We start from the raw sequence: 7,679 nt of genomic DNA on the forward strand, positions 1-7,679 counted from the left end.
ACTGGAGCTTGTTTCTCCTAGTCATTCTGGAATAGAATGGCTTGACGGACCACAAGAATAATAAGCATTGATAACACGGATGCACAATTACTCCTGACTATCAATTGATAGATGATGGTCGAAATACAAATGAAGAGGAATAACTCCAGGAACATATGATTTTTTGAGTTATGGATGCATGGATTAGCATGTTATTTCTTCTGGATAACCCATGCAGAAATGTTGAACTGGCAGAGTCACAATATAGAATGGAGAACTCCTCAAGAGTACTCTGATTGTAATATTTTGGTTCAAGAGAACTCCTGCCATATTGGTTCATGGTATTGGAAGAACGTTGTACCACGGACCTCGAGGACTATCGCAAAGGTTACTAATATCCTAAAAGGAACTATCAAACACTATCAACATGAGGTAAGTAGGGTGAATCTCGGGTTCAAGAACCCATGAATAAAATACCTACCACTACATGGCATCACGGGATGCTTTCAAGAATGATGGCCAGAATCATCACACTGGGGATACGAAAGCATTGCTAAATTACTAGGTGACTCCCTAAAACACCTAGGGTCATAATATGTGACGCCCCCGATTCAATCGTACACTAATCATACACGCAAACGTGTACGATCAAGATCAGGGACTCACGGGAAGATATCACAACACAACTCTACAAATGAAATAAGTCATACAAGCATCATATTACAAGCCAGGGGCCTCGAGGGCTCGAATACAAGAGCTCGATCATAGACGAGTCAGCGGAAGCAACAATATATGAGTACAAACATAAGATAAACAAGTATGCCTTAAGAAGGCTAGCATAAACTGGGATACGGATCGAAAGAGGCGCAGGCCTCCTGCCTGGGATCCTCCTAAACTACTCCTGGTCGTCGTCAGCGCGCTGCACGTAGTAGTAGGCACCTCCCGAGTAGTAGTAGTCGTCATCAATGGTGGCGTCTGGCTCCTGGACTCCAACGTCTGGTTGCAGCAATCGGATATAGGAAAGGGGAAAGGGGGGAGAAAAGCAACCGTGAGTACTCATCCAAAGTACTCGCAAGCAAGGAGCTACACTACATATGTATGCATTGGTATCAAATGAAATAAGGGTATCATATGTGGACTGAACTGCAGAATGCCAGAATAAGAGGGGGATAGCTAGTCCTGTCGAAGACTACGCTTCTGGCAGCCTCCGTCTGCAGCATGTAGAAGAGAGTAGACTGAAGTCCTCCAAGTAGCATCGCATAGCATAATCCTACCCGGCGATCCTCTCCTCGTCGCCCTGTTAGAGAGCGATCACCGGTTGTATCTGGCACTTGGAAGGGTGTGTTTTATTAAGTATCCGGTTCTAGTTGTCATAAGGTCAAGGTACAACTCCAAGTCGTCATGTTACCGAAGATCACGACTATTCGAATAGATTAACTTCCCTGTAGGGGTGCACCACATAACCCAACAAGCTCGATCCCATTTGGCCGGACACACTTTTCTGGGTCATGCCCGGCCTCGGAAGATCAACACGTCGCAGCCCTACCTAGGCACAACAGAGAGGTCAGCACACCGGTCTAAATCCTATGGCGCAGGGGTCTGGGCCCATCGCCCATTGCACACCTGCACGTTGCGTACGCGGCCGGTGGGCAAACCTAGCAACCTCCATTACAAAGGAAGTTGCGTTACGCGGTCCAACCCGGCGCGCGCCGCTCAGTCGCTGACGTCACGAAGGCTTCGGCTGATACCACGACGTCGAGTGCCCATAACTGTCCCCGCGTAGATGGTTAGTGCGTATAGGCCAGTAGCCAGACTCAGATCAAATACCAAGATCTCGTTAAGCGTGTTAAGTATTCACGAACGCCGACCAGGGCCAGGCGCACCTCTCTCCTAGGTGGTCTCAACCTGCCCTGTCGCTTCGCCTCAAAGTAACAGTCGAGGGCCGTCGGGAACTCAGGCCCACCACTACCTGGATGGAGCCACCTGCCCCTTCAGCCCCCATCTCCAAACAGTATCACCAGTAATGTAACAGTGTAAAGTATATAGTATATGCCCGTGATCACCTCCCGAAGTGATCACGGCCCAGTAGTATAGCATGGCAGACGAACAAGAGTGTAGGGCCACTGAGTGGTACACTAGCATCCTATACTAAGCATTTAGGATTGCAGGTAAAGGTAACAACAATAGTAGTAAGGACAGGCTATGCATCAGGATAGGGTAACGAAAAGCAGTAACATGCTACACTACTCTAATGCAAGCAGTAGAGAGAAGAATAGGCGATATCTGGTGATCAAAGGGGGGGCTTGCCTGGTTGCTCTGGCAAGAAGGAGGGGTCATCTTCGATGTAGTCGAACACACGGACATCGACAGCGGTCTCGGAGTCTACCGAAAAGGAGTAACGAAGGGGGAACACAATAAATAACAGAGCAATCAAATGTAACACAAAGCAAGACGCGGCAATACGTTGTGCTAGGGGTGACCTAACGTAGGGATAGGCGATACCGGCGAAGGGGGGAAACATCCGGGAAAGTATTCCCATTGTTTCGCGTTTTCGGGCACATGAAACGGAGAGGGAAAGTTGCGTGTTTGCTATACTAGGGACGTGTGACGGATGAACGGATTGCGTATCCGGATTCGTCTCGTCGTTCTGAGCAACTTTAATGTACAAAGTTTTCCCATCCGAGCTACGATTTATTTTATATTGATTTTAAAAGATTAAATCATTTTTAGCATTTATTTAAATATTTTAATTCAACATTATCCAGAATAGTGACTGATGACGTCATTATGACATCAGCAGGTCAACTGACCTGTTGACCGGTCAACCCTGGCAGGTGGGACCCACCTGTCATAGGCTGGACTAATTAACAAAAGATTAGGTTAACTAAATAATCTATTTATCTAGTGGGACCCACTGTCAGTGTCTAACTAATTAATAATTTTAACTAACAGTTCAATTAACTTTCTAATTAACAGTTTTATTTATATTTGTAACATTTTAAACGGCGGGGCCTGCATGTCAGCGACACGGGCATGCCACGTCAGTGGTTGACCGGGTCAACTGGGCCCATTGGGTCCCAGTGGCAGTGGCACAAAGGCGGGGCCCGCAGCGCCAGGTGGTAGCCACGTAGGACGCCGACCACTGGAGCTCTCCGGCGAGTCCGAACGACGGCGACAACTCCGGCGAGCCCGGGTTTCTCGTACGGTGCACCAAATCGGGCGTTCTTTGGCTCCATTGAACGTGCACGCGAGGCCGCGTCCGGTGGTGCGGTCCATGGTGGCTGGAAGAGGCCGGAATGGGCACCGGCGACAACGTCGGGCGGCGGGGCGATGCGGGTTCGACAGCAGTGAGGCGTAGACGGGCGACGACGCGGCCGTGGTGGTCCTGGGTGCGACCAGGACGCGGGGGTGGCGGCGCGCAGCGCGCAGTGGTCGCGTGTGCGAGGGCGGAGAGGGGGCAGAGGCGAACGGGGCCGGGCCTCACCGTCGTTGACGGGGAGAGGGGGCGAGGAGGCGTGAGGAGGCCGGTCGAGGAGGAGGACGGGCGGTGAGGTGGTGGTCGATGACGGCTGCGGGCGAGGACGGGAGCGACCGTGTCGGGGCGGGACGACGCCGGGGACGGGCGCCGGCGTCGGGGGCGCGGGGCGGCGTGGGATCGGGTGCAGGCATCGAGGGCGAAGTGGGGCGGTCCGGCGAGGTAGACGGAGGGAGGGGTTGCTTCGAGCGGCGGCGGCACGACGGGGTCGGACAAGCGGCGAGGGGCGTCGTTGCCCCCCGATCCAGATCGGGGGGGAGTGGGTGGTCGGGCCCTAGGGTTTGGTGAGGGTGGGGGGATAAGGGAGGGCAGCCTGGGCCGGGTGGACTGGCCTGGCTAGGTGTGGCCAGCTGGGCCAAGGCCCATCGGGGAGGGGAAGGTTTTCTCCTTTCTTTTTTTTCTTTTTTTTTACTTTTTACTTATTTTTCTTTTCTGTTCTATTTTCTAGTTTCATCTAATTTTAGTTTTATAAAAACACAAAAGTCGAACCTAATTTAGTATCACTAAATATACCTCAGCTACAAAAATTTCAAACCCGAAACAAAATAGCCTAACATTTTATAAATAATAAAAGGCATTTATTAAATTGGTTATGTTGTTGTTTTATTCATCGGAGAGTATTTAAGCATTTTATAAAGGTATGGTTCCCCTACCATAATTACCTATGAAATACTTGGTTCACTCCGAACCTTTTAGTTTTAATAATTGAAAACCTTTATTGTTTGATGGATTTTGAATTTCAATTTGAATCGGTTTCGAACTACCTCGAGATTAGCAACAGTAATTGAAGTGATGTGGCATCATTAGCAGAGGGTTGCTGTAGCTTAATTATCCGGGCGTCACAATTCTCTTCCACTACAAGAAATCTCGTCCCGAGATTTAAGAGGGGAGTAAGGGAAAGATGTGGCTACGAAATTGTATCGAGTCTTCTCGGTCTTGGTTGCTCTTCTCGGAGAGGTTGATCCATTACATCGATGTCTTCATTCCTCTGCTTCAGGTCATCATGAGGAAGTCATCATCCTTTTCTTCAGGAACTCCAACGTACTTACGAATAGGTAAGGGGCAGCTCGGCTACGACAGCATGCTTACGAGGGAAACAATCTGGGGTTAACCCATGAATGAGCATAAGATTATCTCTCGAGTTGAACATATAAAATACATCGAGAGTACGATACGAAGGTACAATGAGAGGGTCCAAGCGGATAGATAGCTGCTCAAAGTCTGAACCAGAGTGAGAAAGGGGTTCAGAGCGGCGAGAGTAAGCATTGCGTCTGATACCAGAATAGAGCAGTAGGAAGGTGGCTCACGAATTACCTACGAAGCCAAGCATGAGGAATAACCTTTAGGAACTGGTGTGTACAGGAGGGTCAGGTCTCGATCTTGAGGAACTGTGGGTTATGGGCTCACCATGTGGTTAAAAATAGGAAGATCGGTGACATCTTGCACGATCATGTAAGCAAGGCATGTCAGAGGATAGTCTGTCGGTCATGTTGGCAACAACATCGGTAACAAGGGCGAGGGACGAAGAGAACCATTTTTCTGCTCGTTGAACGAGTGGACCAGTAGGCAAAGTTCTCGTCCATCGGTGGTTACTAGAATGTCATCAACAATAGTAACATGGTCTTTCTAAACGAATTGTACAACGAGGTGTTTACAAAAGCAGGAGAATATTACTGCTTATTTCATATAGACCACAAGAAAGGTTAAACAGAACAATGAAAAGGAAAATGTGACCATCAGATTAAACAAAACAATGGAAAGGAAAATGTGTTTAAACACACATTTCAGGGGTATATCCTTCCCAAGGACAAGCCGAATATGGTATCCATGGCAGAATATAATGTAGGAAACCATTTAGGTAATGGGAGAGGAATTTTCATGGCATTACCCATACAACGGTGTTTGGATAATGGATATAGAAAACTTAGCATTGTGCTTTCAATGCTCTTATTGAAAATCGGAGTACCACAGACATGCTCCGTAATAGCATTGACATGGTGTTCAAGCAAGGTCGGACTTTGGAAACACAAATGATCCATCAGGAATAACTTGTAGAATAAGATTTACAATTTCCTCATGGAAGAATGGATAACCTTGCTGAAAAGGAATCCATAACAATAGGGCCTCCGGCCAGGCGTGCTAGGCATGACAACACCTTACCGGGTCATATAAAGTCTAAGGTTATAACTCTTGAAAAACGTTCCAACCAACATATCTGACCGAGATTCAAATCTGATTGGTGTCAGGATGCCTCAGACTCAGGATGCCTGAGAAAGAAAAGGTGCAACGCAATTGACGAGATGACATTATAAGATTCTCGGGCAAATGAACTATGGAAGCGAGTTCCGAAACAATAGTTCATCATTAAACCAAGGACAGGATGAGGATGTGGCTGATGGACTCAATGACAATTTATCAAGATTAACAAAAGATGGATTTCCACAGTTATGTGAACAAGGAGATAACAATTTTCGGATCAAATGATATAATGAGGTATGCTCGAGGAAAACATACACAATTAAACATTGGTTGAAAAGTGCACCCCAAATATGGGCTTAGGTAGTACGATCAATGTTAGAATGGTGATTCGATAACCAATGGTCTAAGAATGAAATATCGACCATTAACTTCAAAGCAATAGGGTTGCTAGAACTTTTGAAGTGGCACATCATAGTTCAATTGTCGGTTTTCCGGTTAGAAACAAAACGGGGACCAAGGAATGAAGGGATATGGCCAGAAGTATCACCTGTATCAAGAATTCTTAAGAGGTGGTGAAATTCTAACGACATTCTTGACATAAAGGATGGTAATACTCCAAGGTAGAACATAACATAAGTTGGACAACAAGGAGATCAAGGTATAACACAAATCAAGAACAAGTTTGTGTTGGAGGGAAGGCAATAAAGTGGTCAATGACAGCACAAATCATCGAGGGCAAGGATGGTATTTCTCATCATGAATTCAATTGATATCCTGGAAGAGCTCAGAATGCTGATGATGATCCTGACAAATTTTGTTGAAAGACTCCACGAAGAAGCAATTGAACAACGGCTACATCAAGCAACAGGACTAATGCAGCAAAAGATTATTGGAACCACGGATAGGACACCAACTCGGAATCAAGCTTGCTGTTCGAGGTGAAACGATAAGACAAGGAAGATCGACGTAAGCTTAGCTCATCGCTGAAAGTGGTGCTCCAGGAATAAGGACCAGGTAGCATAGTTAAAATCAGCATGATACTGATATAGCCGATCAGGCTAGGAGTGACGTGATGGAGTATTAAACGTCTCAACAACAAATTACTAGGAGTATTGAAGCATAGTGTTGATTCGATTCACTAATCCGTGTTCTCGGTTGACGACAACCCAGAACCCGTGGACGAACTATTACGGGGAAAGCTACTACTTCATCAGAAATTCATAACATGTAGTGCAATGGGGTGAAATCCTCAAGATACCAGGGGGTAATACTCGAAGGTAGATCAAAATAGAGGTTGGGCAGGTGTACTGATCTGAGAAGCCAAGTATTTTACTCATCCGAGAAATGGGATCAAAGAAAGACAATATGGTCGAAACCACGATTGCAAAGAATCAATTCACAGATACTAGATAATATTATATCAAGGAAACAGTTATTTACAAGAAGCTTCCATGATAGGATCTACATCGTGTCCATGGGCATGAACACAAGTTCAAGGTCGACTCCCAGTTCTTCAATGTATAACCTTCCATTCACTTCTCGCGTTCGATGAAGTTGTAGTGTTGAAATTTTATCTAGCAAAATACCAGAAGAGTATAACTCGTGAAAACATTCGAGTTCACACATATTAAGGAAGGCATAGGTTCAACCCATCGGGGCATTGCGGAAACATATACCACAAGCTTCAATAGTAAATATCACTAGCTCGAAAGCGGAGCATGGTTGTCCAAATCAAGGAATGGGATTTACCAATGGCATTATGTATCGGGGAAAGACCTTTTGAAGTGATTGAATATACAGGCCGTTGTCGGGTAAAATCCAACAAAGGTTCTGGTGGTCCATAAGGGATCTAATGTGAGCATCGGTACTCAACCAGAGAAAGGAAGAATGCAAGGAGATCAGACTATAGAAACAACTGACTAACTCAAAGCTCAAATGTAAAGGAATTATGATTTCCAAACCAATG

At 46.2% G+C, this 7,679-nt stretch overlaps 1 long non-coding RNA gene across 1 annotated transcript; it reads right to left on the reverse strand.

The window, feature by feature from the left end:
- Positions 1 to 650: 650 nt before the first annotated feature.
- On the reverse strand, positions 651 to 3,783 carry LOC147986008 (uncharacterized). Its single transcript, XR_015615170.1, has 3 exons — positions 3,464 to 3,783; positions 2,287 to 2,361; positions 651 to 975 (listed from the first exon to the last, which is right to left on the reverse strand). It is a non-coding gene; the product is annotated as an uncharacterized LOC147986008 (long non-coding RNA).
- Between the last annotated feature and the right edge of the window lie 3,896 nt (positions 3,784 to 7,679).

Source organism: Triticum urartu, chromosome 2A (assembly GCF_056163025.1).
Source record: "Triticum urartu cultivar PI428250 chromosome 2A, HENAU_Tu73, whole genome shotgun sequence".
Lineage (NCBI taxonomy): Eukaryota > Viridiplantae > Streptophyta > Magnoliopsida > Poales > Poaceae > Triticum > Triticum urartu.